The sequence below is a fragment of the Leptonychotes weddellii genome, chromosome 5 (assembly GCF_054177405.1).
Source record: "Leptonychotes weddellii isolate Sample4059 chromosome 5, ASM5417740v2, whole genome shotgun sequence".
NCBI classification, from domain to species: domain Eukaryota; kingdom Metazoa; phylum Chordata; class Mammalia; order Carnivora; family Phocidae; genus Leptonychotes; species Leptonychotes weddellii.
In genome coordinates, this window is record NC_138373.1 from 74,763,948 (window position 1) to 74,780,651 (window position 16,704).

Here is a 16,704-nt window from a genome sequence, read left to right on the forward strand (position 1 = left end):
AAAAAAGAAGAAGATAGCAAGAAGGGAAAAATGAAGGGGGGGCAAATCGGAAGGGGAGATGAACCATGAGAGACTATGGAGTCTGAGAAACAAACTGAGGGTTCTAGAGGGGAAGGGGTTGGGGGGATGGGTTATCCTGGTGTTGGGTATTAAAGAGGGCATGTTCTGCATGGAGCACTGGGTGTTATATGCAAACAATGAATCATGGAACACTACATCAAAAACTAATGATGGAATGTATTGTGATTAACAACATAAAGAAAAAAAGCTGCGGTTTGATGTATTATTTATTTTTCATTTTATTGCCCTTCCTTAAGGAGACAGACCCAAAGAATAAAGTTAAGACCTATCTCCAGCTCTTGTTGCCTATGTTTTCTTTTAGGAGTTTTATGGCTTCTGATCTTATATAGGTCTTTAATTCATTTTAGTGTTTTGTGTGTATGTGTGTGTGTGTGTGTGTGTGTGTGTGTTTGTATGGTGTAAAAAGTTTTGTTTTTATTCTTTATCACATAATTTTCCAATTTTTTAAACAGAATTTACTGAAAACTCTCTGTTCCCCATTGTCTAATCTTGCCTTCCTTGTCATATATTAGTTGACCATATAAACAGGTTTATTTCTGGGCTTTGTATTCCATTCCTTTGATCCATGTGTCTATTGTTATGCCATACTGCTTTGATTGCTTCAGCTTTCTGATACAGTTTGAAATTTAAGAGCATGTTACATACAGTTTTGTTTTTCTTTCAAAAGATTGCTTTGGTTTTAAAGTGTTGGTTGTCTGATATAAATATTGCTATTCCTACTTTCTTTTGATGTCTGTTTACATGATAATGTTTCTCAACTCCCTCACCATCAATCCGCAGGTGTTTTTAGGTCTAAAATGATTCTCTTATAGGCAACATATAGTCCTTTTTCTTTAAAATTCATTTTGACACTGTATGTGCTTTAATTGGAGAGTCATGTCCATTGAAATTTAATGTAATTATTGATAGATATGATTTAGTACCATTTTATTACTTTTTTTGTCATTATTTCTGGAGATTTTCTCTGATCCTTTCTTGTCTTTGTCACCTTTCATCTTTCTTTCCCACTGAAAGAGTCCCATTTAATTTTTCTTGCAGGGCTGGTTTAGTGGTCAAAACTTTTAGGTTTTGTTTGTCTGAAAAACCTTTTATCTCTCCTTCTATTCTGAATGATAACCTGGCTGGATAGAGTATTCTTGGCTGTAAATTTTTCTTATTCATTACTTTGAATATATCATGCCACTTTCTTCTGCCTTGCCAAGTTTCTGCTGCGATATCTGCTGCTTGCCTTATGGGTTTTCCATTTAAGTTAAGGACTCCTTTTGTCTGTGTTTAAGACTTTTTCTTTATCACCATATTTTGCAAAATTAATTATAATATGTCTTGGTGGTATTGGCCTGCTTTTGTTGATTTTGATGGGAGTTCTCTGTGCCTCCTGGTTGGATCTGGACTGTAAAAAGAGACAAAGAAGGGCATTATATAATCATAAAGAGGACAATCCAACAAGAAGATCTAACAGTTGTAAATATTTATGTCTCCAACTTGGGAGTTCCCAAACATATAAATAAATTAATAACAAGCATAAAGAAGCTCATTGATAATAACACAATGATAGTAGGGGACTTTAGCACCCCACTTATATCAATGGCCAGATCATCAAACAGAAAATAAACATGGAAACAATGGCTTTGAATGACACACTGGATCAAATGGACTTAACAGATACATTCAGAATATTCCATCCTAAAATAGTAGAATACACTTTTTTTCAAGTGCACATGGAACATTCTTCAGAATAGATCACATATTAGGTCACAAAATAGGCTTCAACAAATACAAAAAGATTGAAGTCATACCATGCTGCTTTTTGACCACAATGCTATGAAACTAGAAGTCAACCATAAAAATATTTTGGAAAAAAACACAAATACATGGAGGCTAAACAACGTGCTAATAAAGAATAAATGGGTCAACGAGGAAGTCAAAGAAGAAATAAAAAAATACATGGAAGCAAATGAAAATGAAAACATGACAGTCCAAAACCTTTGAGATGCAGCAAAAGCACTCCTAAGAAGGAAGTATAGAGCAATATAGGTGTACCTCAAGAACCAAGAAAAATCTCAAATAAACAGACCTGACTGATTAATGGATAAAGAAGGGGTATTATATAAATACATTGGAATATTATTCAGCCACAAAAAAAATGAAATCTTGCCATTTGCAACAACATGCTTGGAGATAGAGAGTGTTATGCTAAGTGAAATAAGTCAGTAGGAGAAAGAAAAATACAATATGATTTCACTCATATGTGGAATTTAAGAAACAAAACAAACAAACAAAGGGAAAAGAGAGAGGGAGGCAAAGCAAGAAACAAACTCTTAACTATATAGAACAAACTGATGGTTGCCAGGGGGAATGTGGATGGGTAAATGAGTGAAATAGGTGATGGGGGTTAAGGACTGCACTTGCTGTGATGAGCACTGAATGTTATATGGAAATGTTGAATCAGCACATTGTACACCTGTAACTAATATTACACTGTATGTTAACTAACTAATTTAAACTAATATTTAGAAAAATATAAAGATTGCTTTGGATATTCAGTCTTTTGTCTGAATATCCATTCAGTCTTCAGTCTCCATACCAACTTTAATTTATTTAATTTAATTTATTCTAGTTCTGCAAAAAATGATATTGATATTTTCATAGGGATTACATTAAATTAATAGATTATTTTATATAATATGGATGTTTTCACAATATTAATTCTTCCAGTCCATAAGTATGGTATATCTTCCCATTTATTGATTTGTGTGTCTTTGAATTTCTTTTATCAATGTCTTATGGTTTCCAGAGTATAAGACTTACACCTCCTTGGTTATAATGCAATTATAAGTAGTATTGATTTCTTAACTTCTGTTTCTCCTAGTTCTTTACTAGTGTATAGAAATGCAACATATTTCTGCATACTAATTTTGTATCCTGCAATTTATCTGATTTCATTTATTAGTTCTAATAGTTTTTTTGGTGGAGTCTTTAGGTTTTTCTGTCTAGAAAAACACTGTTTGTTGTTTGCAAATAGTGACAGTTTTGCATTTTCCTTATCAATTTGGATTTCTTTTATTTCTTTTTCTTTTCAGATTACTGTGATAGGACCTCCAGTACTCTTTTGAGTAAAAGCTGTAGAAGTGGACATCTTTGTCTGATCATGATCTTAAAAGAAAAAGCTTTTGGCTTTTCACTGTTGAGAATGATGTTTTTTGTGGGCTTGGAACATATGGCCTTTATTATGCGAGGTTCATTCCCTCTCTACATACTTTGTTGGGAGTTTTTACCATAAATGGATGTTGAATTTAGTCAAGTGCTTTTTCTTCATCCATTGAGATTACCATATGATTTTGACCTTTCAATTAGTTAATGTGATGTATCAAGTTGATTGATTTGCAAATATTGAACCATTCTTGCATACTTGGAATAAATCCCACTTGATCATGGTGTATGATCCTTTTGTTGTATTGTGGAATTCAGTTTGCTAATATTTTGGTGAAGATTTTTGCATGTTCATCAGGGATATTGGCCTATAATATTCTTTGTGTGTGTGTGTGTGTTGTGTCCTTGTTTGGTTTTGATCAGGGTAATGCTGTCCACACAGAGTGAACTTAGAAACTTTCTTTTGTCTTCAATTTTGGGATTAATTTGAGAAGAATAGGCATTAAGTCTTTTTTCAATTTTTTTATTTTAAATCAAATTTAGTTAACATATAGTGTATTATTAGTTTCAGGAGTAGAATTCAGTGATTCATCAGTTGCATATAACACCCAGTGCTCATTATATCAAGTGCCCTCCTTAATGCCCATCAACCAACTATCCCATCCCCCCAACCTCCCCTTCAGCAACCTTCAGTTTGTCCCCTATAGTTAAGAGTCTCTTATGGTTTGCCTCCCTCTCTGTTTTTATCTTATTTTATTTTTCCCTCCCTTCCCCTATGTTCATCTCTTTTGTTTCTTTAATTGCACATATGAGTGGAATCGTATGGTATTTGTCTTTCTCTGACTGACTTATTTCACTTAGTGTAATACCCTCTAGTTCCATCCATGTCATTGCAAATGGCAAGATTTCATTCTGGAAAACAGTATTCAGGTTCCTCAAAAAGTTAAAAATAGAAATTGGTGCAACCGCTCTGGAAAACAGTATTCAGGTTCCTCAAAAAGTTAAAAATAGAACTGCCCTATGACGGAGCAATTGCACTGTTATGTATTTATCCAAAGGACACAAAAAAATAGTGATTCAAAGGGGGCCATGCACTCCAGTGTTTATATCAGCACTGTCCACAATTGCCAATATATGGAGAGAGCCCGGATGTCCATCAACAGATGAACCAACTGAACCCCCCAGGCATCCCAGAATTTATCTATTTTTTAAAAGATTTTTTTATTTATAAGGTTAAGCATCTGCCTTGGGCTCAGGTCATGATCTCAGGGTCATGGGATGGAGCCCCACTTTGGGCTCCCTGTTCAGCGGGGAGCCTGCTTCTCTCTCTTCCCACCTCGGCTCATGCTCTCTCTCTTTTTTTTTTTTTTTTTTTTTTAAGATTTTATTTATTTATTTGAGAGAGAGAGAATGAGAGACAGAGAGCATGAGAGGGAAAGAGGGCAGAGGGAGAAGCAGACCCCCCGCCGAGCAGGGAGCCCGATGTGGGACTCGATCCCGGGACTCCAGGATCATGACCTGAGCCGAAGGCAGTCGCCTAACCAACTGAGCCACCCAGGCGCCCATGCTCTCTCTCTCTTGCTATCTCTCTCTCTCTCTCTCAAACAAATAAAGAAAATCTTTTTAAAAAAGATTATTTATTTGTTTGAGAGAGAGAGGGAGAGCAGAGTTAGCCAGAGAGAACACAAGAGGGGAGGGGCAGGGGGAAGGAGGAGCAGACTCCCGGCTGAGCAGGGAGCCTGTTGCAGGGCTCCATCCCTGGACCCCAGGATCATCACTGAGCCAAAGACTGATGATTAACTGACTGAGCCACACAGGCGCCCCTCAATTTATCCTTTTATGTTAATATTACTTTTATATGTTTAGGTGCTCCTATATTGGGTGCATAGGTATTTACCATTGTTATATTCTTTTGTTGGATTGAGTGCTTTTCATTATGTGAGGCCCTTTATTGTTTCTTGTTACTGTCTTTGCTTCAAAGTCTATCTTGTCTGATATAAGAATTGCTACCCCAGCCTTTTTTTTTTTTTCAATTTCCATGTGCATTGAACATTTTTTCCCATCTTTTCACTGTCAGACTGTATGTCTTTCAGTCTAAAGTGAGTTTCTTATAGGCAGGATATAGATGGATCTTGCTTTTTTTTCTCTTTTCTTTTTTATTTGCTTAGTCACACTGTTAGACAGGGCTGGCCCCTGATACAGCTGACTGAGAGGCCTGGGTAGGAATATTGAGCGTGTGCTTTTGGACAGGACAAGTCCCTAGTGTCGTTGGCTGTATGGCTTGGCCACACATGTTGCAGGCACACTGGTGCGCATGGGCAACTGCCACAGGGGTTCCTTTAGTGGGGTTCTAGTCTTAGTGAGGGCACCCACTGGATGTGGCAGGATGGGAGGCTTTTGAGGGGTTTTGGTCCCAGCTGAGATGGTTCACTGGGTTTGGTGGCCCATAAGCTGCTTCACAGGTGTGCCAGATTCAGCAAAGCCTGCCTGGTGGGTATGGAGGCGTGGGAGTCACTTTGGCAGTGAGCCATACTGATCAAGGGCCTTCTTCCAGGTATGGTGGGGCAGGTGCCCATTTGTGGCTCACTGGCCTCAGTGTAAGTTGCCCTTGGGGTGTGGCAAGGCAAGATTCCCTTTAGGGGCATCTGCCAGAACACACACATTGGGCAGGTGGGTTTGCTAGGGAACACCAAGATGGGGTAAACAGTGCTAGAAAGGTGGATGGAGACTGTCAGACTTGGAACTTAAAGCATAAGGGCAGCTAGGCAAAAGGTGGGTAAGAAAAATGGTGCCCACCAGCTCTTCTATTTCTGCCTCTGGGGCACACCCTTAAAATTAGTCATTAAATCTTCACATATGGGTAAGCACTTTTCAAACTGCTGCCTCTCTGCTGGGTCTCAGTGCAGGTGAGTTTTATGAGCCCTATAAGAGCAGAGTCTTATTTTTCTATAACTCTTGAGCTCTCCCAGAGTGAAACCCCACTGATTTTCAATGCCCTGCAGGTAAAGCCAACTAAATGTCAAAGCCAGATGTGATGGGGGCTCATCAGCCCCATGCAGATCCTCAGGATAAAGGGATGCCCAATGCAGAGCCTGATCCCTTCACTTGTTACAGAGGACTCTGCCTGTGAGGTCTCTGCCAGTTGTGGGTCACCAAATTGGGGTTGTGAATCAAGACCAGGCCATGTCTTGTCCTTTCTACCTTTCTTGATGTGACTTTTTCTTCATATCTTTAGCCATGTAGAGCTGTTCTTCTTGTCTTGAAGGCATTCTCCATATGTAGTTGTAGACCTGCTGTGTGTCTTGGAGGTGAGATCAGAATCCTCCTACTCCACCATCTTTGAACTGACCTCAGAATTCTTGTCACCAATTTTTTTATCTCGTACCAAGGAAAGGGGGAATGTTTATTTATAATTTCTAAATATATTCACTTAAACCATAATCTCTAGGAGACTGAGTTTGTATAAACAAGCTTTAGCTTTCTAAAACCTAGGAAGTGAAATTTAAAACCATATTTATGTTATTGAAATCAGGACCAATACTTGAACCTTTTTAACAATGGCTGAAGCCGGCTAGCTATGAGTGATTCAATTATATTTTATTATATTTTCATAAACAAAACTAACAATCTATTTTTCTCTATTAGTCACATAATAGGATTATAACATTTAAAGTATTCATTAATGATGCCAAATAATGTAAAATTCACTGTGATGTCTTTTGAAATTGAGGTGCTTATATCTATTATTCTTGTGTTTATACACATTGCTGTTTTTAATTAAATAATTGTATATACTTTTGTATAGATAATGTCCTTTGTTAAATGTAAAAATATAGACTCACTCTTTTGACATTTAACTTTAATGAAATCTATACGTGGCAGTAAAAAGTCACAGTAAAAATTACTCCAATTATTTCCCTCTCTTTGAAAGATCCTGATTACACATGTGTCATAACTTTTGATGTTATCACATACATCTCTTTTAAATATCATATTTGCTCCTCATCTCTCATTGGATTATTAGTCTATCCAGTCTAGAGCATTTAGGGCTACACAAGCTAAATTTTTACATGTTGCCTTAGGAGGAACAACAAAGTAATAATGGTTGTAACTAAGGGAAGAGCCTCATAAAACATAGGGCAGAGCAACACTTTTGAAATGTTAATGACTTATTTTATCCATAAGTTTACACCCATCAATTGCCAGGAAACAAAATTCCAAATCTAGGAACTGAACAGGCTATCTTGTCAAGCCTTGATAATCCCTTTCAAATTTCTTCATTTCCAAAAGAGATAGCCTTTACATATGTCCATATAACACACTGGGTGAGGAGACTGGGGTTCTTGATCAGTAACAGAAAGAACAGTAATTGCAACTTGATTTCAAAAAAGGAAATACATCTCCAGAAAACATTAGTCCTGTTTAGTGTGCATACGTGACATGTATCTAATTTCTCAAAAAAATGTTTGAAAATGCAAATATCTTTGATGTATATTATTGAACTGGTTAAGTCAGATTATATTTCTGATGCCTGGTTATTTCATTGGGTGAAAGGAAGAAGACAGTTATAGAGCATAGGTTGTCTAGGAAAATGACTTTTATTGAATATATGGTAAAGTAAAATATGAAGAGATCACAGAAAGCCAGAATGTCATGTGGTTAGGCTGTATTTTAAGGATCTTTAGGCATTATGTTATTGATCCTCAGATCGGCCCTATGAGGTAGCTACAATTATCATCACCATGTCACAGGAGATAGTACAGAAGCATCAAGTTCTTAAGTCAAAATGACTGAGATCTAGTGAATATGTCAACTACCTGCTCTTCTAAGAATAAAATATGGAAAAAAGATCTGAGCCAAATCTGTAGTTTGGAGCCAAATCCATACATGCCCAGCTGCATCAACTAAAACATAGCCAAGCCACAAACTGACGAATGAGAAATAAATGCTTTTTAAACCTCAATGCAACCTGGATTATTTGTAACACAATTTTAGCAATCAGTTCAGCTACTGTTTAACTATTATATGAAATTGATTTAGAATATTCACATTATTTCTCTATATAATCATGAAGAATAAGTACAGAGAATATAAAGAATATATCTTCAAATAGATAAATGTACATAAGATATGAATTTATTTTGCAAATAATTATCGAGTTTAATCTCTCTCCCTGTTGTATTGAATTAGGGAAGAAATATCTCTGAATCATGATCAAAGTGGTAATGTTTGTCCTGAATTCTGGCAATAACTAGCTGTTTGCTCCACACAAATGTCTTTATACTTTTAATTCTTTTTTCTTCACTATTTAAAATTTATTTTCACTTCAAAGTATTTTTTAGCATGGTAATAAAGAATAACAGAGGTGGTGATGTGAAGAATTTAATAAACCAAGATCTCTTCCAATATATCTGAAATCCAGGTGAGGAAAACAACACACAAGAAAGAGTATCAAAGGACACTGGTTATTATTCAATGAAAAACCAATCTCTACCAAATAATGAACCCAACTTTTCATAACGCTGCACTAAAACAGATTCTGAAGATAAACTTTGGTTCCATTCCCTGCGGATGTGGGGCAGATGTTAATGGCTCTTATAGAGCACCCCTGTGGTTATTGCATGATAACCCTGAGTGCCTGTTAACAATTTAGTACTCTTGGCTCCAAATGGATCCCTCAGTGCCCTGTTCTCAGGTAATGGAGCTAGGTGCTATAAACATTTTCCCCCTGTCAGCTCACATGAGGTAAAATTATATGGATAAAAGGCAGTGGAACAAACAATCCTAAAATTTGTATGGAACCAGAAAAGACGCTGAATCACCAGGAGATTGTTGAAAAAGAAAACCAAAGCTGGAGGCATCACAATGCCTGACTTCAAGCTATATTACAAGGGTGTGATCATCAAGACAGCATGGTATTGGCACAAAAACAGACACATAGATCAATGGAACAGAGTAGAGACCCCAGAAATGGACCCTCCACTCTATGGTCAACTAATTTTCGACAAATCAGGAAAGAATATCCAATGGAAAAAAGACAGTCTCTTCAATAAATTGTGCTAGGAAAATTGGACAGCCACATGCAGAAGAATGAAGTTGGACCATTCTCTTACACCATACACAGAGATAAACTTAAAATGGATGAAAGCCCCAAATGTGAGACAGGAATCGATCAAAATCCTGGAAGAGAACATAGGCAGTAACCTCTTTAACATTGGCCACAGCAACCTCTCAAGACACATCTCTAAAGGCAAGGGAAGCGAAAGCAAAAATGAACTTTTGGGACTTCATCAAGATAAAAAGCTTCTGCACAGCAAAGGAAACAATAAACAAAACTAAGAGGCAACTCACAGAATGGGAGAAGATATTTGCAAATGACATACCAGATAAATAGTTGGTATCTAAGATCTATATAGAACTTCTCAAACTCAACACCCAAAAAACAAATAATCCAGTCAAGAAATGGGCAGAAGACATGAACAGACACTTTTCCAAAGAAGACATACAAATGGCTAACAAGCACATGAAAAAATATGCAACATCACTAGCCATCAGGGAAATACAAATCAAAACCACAATAAGAAACCACCTTACACCAGTCAGAATGTCAAAAATTACCAAGAGAGGAAAGAACAAGTGTTGGCGAGGATGTGGAGAAAGGGGAACCCTCTTACACTGTTGGTAGGAATGCAAGCTGTTACAGCCACTCTGGAAAACAGTATGGAGGCTCCTCAAGACTTTAAAAACAGAGCTACCCTATGACCCAGCAATTGCACTACTAGGTATTTACCCCAAAGATACAGACTTAGTGAAAAGAAGGGGCACATGCACCCCAATGTTCATAGCAGCAATGTCCACAATAGCCAAACTGTGTAAGGAGCAGAGATATCCTTCAGCAGATGAATGGATAAAGAAGATGTGGTTCATATATACAATGGAATATTACTCAGCCATCAGAAAGGATGAATACCCACCATTTGCATCGACATGGATGGAAGTGGAGGGGATTATGCTAAGTGAAATAAGTCAAGCAGAGAAAGTCAATTATCATATGGTTTCACTCATATGTGGAACATAAGGAATAGCATGGAGGACAATAGAGGAAGGAAGGGAAAACTGAATGGGAAGAAATCAGAGAGGGAGACAAACCATGAAGGCACTGGACTCTGGGAACCAAACTGAGGGTTACAGAAAGGAGAGAGGTTGGGGAATGGGTAACTGGGTGATAAAAATCAAAAAAATCAATAAATAAAATAAAAATTCTACAATTAAAAAAAGGCAACAGAGAAACATTGCAGCAGAAAGGGCTCATCTTCCTGGTTCCACAGTGTTTTCGGGGTGTTTGGTCGCTATGGCTTGGTTGCCTGCTGCATGCATGCAAGAAGTCCTGTGTATTCAACCTCCAGCAAGTTTTGTGGACAGTCCCAAAGTTTCCTGCCCTCTGCTCTGTGCCTCCTAATAGTCTGGCAAGGGTTCTTCCTGCCTGTCAGTCACAGCCTGAGATGCATCCTCACCAAGTTCAGGTGTAGACTGTAGAATTGCTCTGTCCCAGGCCAATTCCTTGAGCATGTCTGCCATGAAGCTGTGTGCAGTCACATTGTCTTCAATGACATCTAAATCCCATCTTCAGAGAGTAGATGTGGCTTCCCAGTGATCCCTCCTTTGCGTACTCTCCTTTAATCCTAAGTAATTCTTATAATTTTATCTTAGTAGCCATTTCTCTTACAAATGGATAATAATTGTTTACCTCAAAATTCCCCTGGTTTCTGTGTCCTGACAATTCTGACTGGTAATCTTGCAACCAGGGCTGTTCAAGCCTCATTTGTAGCCCCTTTAAGGGCTAGGACAAATCAATTCAGTTGCAATTATTAGTAGAATTATCACCTTATTGAGGAATTCACAAAAACAGTGCTTGATATTACGATTTGTAATTTAAATAGGATTCATATTAATAAATAGCAAAAGCTTAAGAAATGTATAATATGTACCTGGGTATTTATTTTTTATATTAGTATGACATCAACACCAAGGGTGAAACCTCTGGTACACTTTGGACTTTGGGTGATAATGATGCATCACTGCAGGTTCATTCTTGTACCAAATGAACCATTTTAGTGAGTGTTGTTGATGATGGGAGAGGCCATCACTTGTGCGGATAGGGGCAATAGAGTAAATCTCTGTACCTTCTCTTAATTTTGTCATGAACCTAAAATTGTTCTAAAAAATAACATCTTAAAATATTCTGAGAAAGCAACCATATGGCCTTTGAAGAAATGAGAGATATGTTTTTTAGATGGTGAGATAGCATTATACCAAAATTAGGTAACTAATGTCTGGTGTTTACAAACATATGGTCTTAATTCTAAGCAGGAGTCATGAAAAAATATGTTTGAGTCAAAGTTGAAATATGGACAATTCTTGTCACTCTGAAGATACTGATGATCTGAAATACAGAGGATTACATCTCATTAATTTAGTAATATATACCATAATATTTTGATGAATAAATAATTTATTTTGACTAATAGTTATGTATCAAAATCAAAATATTTCCCATGTCATTGTTCTATGAAACACTGCAACATTTGTGTTTATCTAATTGTTCACATATTAATGTTTTTCCTTGTAAGATTAATTCTTTTATGTCATAAAATATAAACATTCTCAGGAAACTTACGTTTTGGAGAAGAAAGTTGAGCCTTTTGGCCACACAGGTAAATTATTATTGATTCTCTGGGAGACTCTAATCCATGAGGAATGAGTGAAGAAGTCCAACAAATACTATGAGAAACAGATTTTATTAGAAGTCACATAGAAGCTCTTATACTCATTTGAATTTTGTAGTAACAATAAAGTTAATTCTTTCTTACTTTATAGTATCTGTGTATATCTATATATTTTGTACCACACTGGACACACTATAAAAGTATCTTACTAGGATTAAGTAAGAGAAGAAACTGACAAAAATAACAATTTTGGGTTTTTGATAAGTGACAAAAGGTTAAAAGTATTTTGTGAAACATTTACATTGGAAAAAATCCTAGAGATTCAAGTAAGAAGAAGTACCTTGTAATTTTACTGTGTAGCACTGCTCCCATAACTCCCCCCATCACCATAGCTCAGATCAAGAAGAATTGTAGTTTTTACATTGGAAAAGCTGCAAAAAGCAATGTTGCTTGTGCCACAGGGCAGACTTGATTAGAAGTTGGGAAGGGGGCAAAATAGCCCATTGATTTTCCAGCTCAAAGTGCTAATTTTGCTTGGTTACGATGAGGAGAACCCATTCTTTAATTAGTCAGAGCTTGTGGTCTTTGTGTCAAGCGCTCTGACTCCCATAAATATAATGGGAAGATACTGTAAGGGAAAGTACAACATAAGAGTTGACATGAACCCTCTACACACTCTTACTCTTGGCTAATGGAAAAAAAATATGCACATAGGGAGAGGAGACCAAGATGAACCCAGTAGAAAGTAAAAGCTGAAGGAGACTTAAGAACTACTAATAAAGTTATGAGCACTCCACTCCCCCCTCCCCCCCCCTACACACATGCACGCACATCACATTTCTGGGCATCAAAGGGATCGATCAATAGAATGAAAAGACAAAGTGGGAAAAAACAATTGCAAATCATATATCAAACAAGGGATTCATATCCAAAATATATAAGGAATACTACAACTCAGTAACAACAAAAACAAAAACCAAATAACCCAATCAAAAATGGGCAAAAGAATTAAGTAGATATTTTTTTCTAAAGAAAATACATAAATGATTGAAAACCATATCAAAAGATGCTTAATATCACTAATGATCAGAGAAATGCCAATCAAAACCTCAATGAGATATCACCTCATACTCTTTAGGATGGATATTATAAAAAAAAATGTGTCGGTGAGGAGGTGGAAAAAGAGGACCCTTGTACACTGCTGTTGGGAATGTAAATTGGTCAGCCATTATGAAGAAGATTATGGAACTTCTTTAAGAAATGAAAAATAGAATTACCATATGAATCATCAATTCCACATACATAATACATACATAAAATATTTGAAAGCAAGATTTCAAAGAGATAATTGTACACCCATGTGCACTGCAGCATTGTTCACAGGATCCAAGTGGTAGAAGCAACTCAAATGTCCATCGATAGTTGAATGGATCAAGAAAATAGTATGCATATAACAATGCAGTATTATTCAGCCTCGAAAAGTGAGGAAATCCTGTTACATGCTACAACATGGATGAAATTCCAGGACATTATGCTAATAAAAATAAGCCAGTCACACACACACACACATACAGACACACACACATACACATGCAAAAGTGTATCCTCCCATTTATATGAAGTATCTAAAGTAGTGAAACTGATAGATACAGAAGTAGAATGGTGATTACTAAGGCTTAAGGGGTACATGGAGGAGGGGAATTATTGTTCAATGAGTAGCGAGTTCCAGTTTTACAAGGTGAAAAAGTTCTAGAGATCTGTTGGGCAATAATGTGAATATAGTGAGCACTCTAAACTGTGTGCTTAAAGTTGGTGAAGATGCATGATATAGTTAAATGTAATGTAAGATGTGAGATAGTGTATGATTCCCACTATATGACAGACCAGAGAAAGCAAAACTATAGAGACAGTAAAAAGATCAGTGGTAGAGAGGGTTTAGTGGGGAAGGAAGGATAGATAAGTGGGGCACAGACGATTTTTAAGGCAGTGAAACTATTCTATATAACTCCATAATAGTTGATACACATCATTACATCTCCAAACTCATAAAATGCACAATATCAAGAGCAAACTTTAAAGTATACTATGGTCTTTGGGTGATAAAGATGTGTCACTATATGTTTATCAATTGTAGCAAATGAACCACGTCACTGAGGAATATTGAGGGAGTCTATGCACCACACATGCATAGATATAGACAGTAAGGAAATACAGGAAATCTCTGTGCCTTGTCTGAGTTTTGCTACAAACCTAAAGCTGCTCTAAGAAAATAATCTATGTTTTTAACATGGGTAATGGGGTAAATTTTATGTTATGTGGTTTGGATGCCAGAACTTAAAAATAGAAAGACAAACAAACAAAAAGAAATGATCTTGACAGCAGTGAGAGAAAAACTAGTCATTACATTTAGGAAAATAACAATTGGTTATTAGATGGTTAATTAGATGAGTTCTCACCAGAAACAATGAAGAATAAAAGACAGGGAGAGTCAAATTCAGAGCTGAAAAAACAAAACAAAACAAAAAAAACAAACCTACTCCCCACACAAAAGAATCTAAAGCCAAAACAAAATAAAACAAAATGTCTTGTCAAGGAAGAATTATAAATTCAGCAAAACAGTCTGTCAAAAAAGAAGGTGCATAAGGACCCCATGACATACACAAAACCTAAGAGAATTCCTTCTTTGTAGATCTGCCCTCCAAAAATATGCTTCAAGCTAAAAGTAGATGACACTAGATTGTAAAACAAATCTACAAAAATGAAAAAAGAATAGCAGAAATGGTAAATATGTCAGTAAATTTTGAAATCTGTATGTGTATTTTCCTCTCCGAATTGCTTTTGGAGATAAGATTATTTAAAGCCACCATTATAATGCCATATGGTTGAACCTATACCATAAATGGATGCAACCTTGTGCTGGTATATGGGCACATGGGGGGGAGGGGGGAAGAAAACACTTTTTCTTTTTAGTATTTGTTATTTTGGGGGGTGCAAATTCCCCAGGAATGCTTCATTTCACATCACCAATGTGAAATCATGAATGCAGTGTAGGAAAAGACATGCATGATGGGTGTTCAGAAACCAGTACTAGCTGGCTTCAGTAAGGCCTGGTTAGAAGTACAGGTTTCCCACTCATCTGAAAGTAGAGTATTCATCTGAAACTCTTTCCTAAGCTGAAATGGTGTAAATTGAAGAAGCAGTTACCATTAATTTATATAGAAAAGTTGTTGAACATTCCCTGATCCAAAAAATAACCTCTTTTAGGCTTTTCTGATACCTTAAGACACATCTTGTTAATAGATACACACAATAAATTGAGCTGAAGCACAAACCTTCAAAAACATGGTTGAAAGTTACACTTGATACTGGGATGCTGAGTATAGTTTCTGATGAAGGAACCTGATGGGGTCACTCTCACTGCTTAGGGTGTGTGCTCCCTCTATAACAAGAAATCTGGCACTGAACACAAGTCTCGCTTTTCACCTTTTTTTCATGAACCAAAAATGCCCTTTAGATTTCTGTTTTTCAGCAAATACTGGTGCTAAGATAGGTCTTTCATAAAAGCAAAGTGACATAAAACAAATTTTTTGAAAAATTGAGGCATACATGTAATAGGGGGAGGAAAAGAGTTATGTTAGTGGTGATTTAATATATTTTATCAGAATTTAGTCAGAGTTAATTTGAAGTAGATGGCGACCAGTTAATAATATATGTGTGAAGAGTGCCATAGCAAGATGGAGGGTAGAGTGTCCAGTGGCCATCAGTAAGAACGATAACCAAACATGGCTCTTGAAACTAAAAATGGCTCAGGAAATGCTCTAGATAACAAAGAATCATCAGTATCCAAAATCTTTAAAGAACTTATCATACTCAACACCCAAAAAACAAAAATCCAGTCAAGAAATGGGCAGAAGATATGAACAGATATTTCTCCAAAGAAGACATAAGAACAGCCAACAGACAAATAAAAAAAATGCTCAACATCACTCAGCATGAGGGAAATACAAATCAAAACCACAATGAGATACCACCTCACACTGGTCAGAATGGTTAAAATTAACAACTCAGGAAACGAGAAATTTTGGCGAGGATGTGGAAAAAGAGAAACCCTCTTACACTGTTGGTGGGAATGCAAATTGGTACAGCCATTCTGGAAAACAGTATGGAGGTTCCTCAAAAAAGTTAAAAATAGAACTATCCTATGACCCAGCAATTGCACTACTAGGTATTTACCCAAAGGATACAAGCACAGTGATTCAAAAGGGCACTTGTACTCCAAGTTTATAGAAGTAATATTTATAGTACCACAATAGCCAAAATGTGGAAAAAACCCAGAGGTCCATCAGCAGATGAATGGATAAAGAAGAGGTGTATATATATGAGATGGAATATTACTCAGCTATCAGAAAGAAAGAAAAAGAAGGAAATCTTACCATCTGCAACAACATGGATGGAACTAGAGTCTATCATGCTAAGGGAAAAAGTCAGTCAGAGAGGTTTAGGGAAAAGATGGCAGAGGAGTAGGGGACCCTATTCCAACTGGTCCCTGGAATTGAGCTGGATATCTACCAGACCACTCTGAACACCCATGAAATCGGCCTGAGATATAAGAAGATACATCTGGATCTCTACAAACAGAATATCATAGGCAGTTGGTTTCAAAGTATGAAGCAGTTACTGGAAGATAAAAGGAGGGGGAGGGAGCTGTGGGGATCCTGCACCACCGGTGAGCAAAACTCTCCCGTAC

At 36.8% G+C, this 16,704-nt stretch overlaps 1 long non-coding RNA gene across 1 annotated transcript; it reads right to left on the reverse strand.

The window, feature by feature from the left end:
- Positions 1-7,810: 7,810 nt before the first annotated feature.
- LOC145721724 (uncharacterized) lies at positions 7,811-11,998 on the reverse strand. The gene is made up of 2 exons (XR_014145579.1): positions 11,909-11,998; positions 7,811-11,674 (listed from the first exon to the last, which is right to left on the reverse strand). It is a non-coding gene; the product is annotated as an uncharacterized LOC145721724 (long non-coding RNA).
- Positions 11,999-16,704: the final 4,706 nt, after the last annotated feature.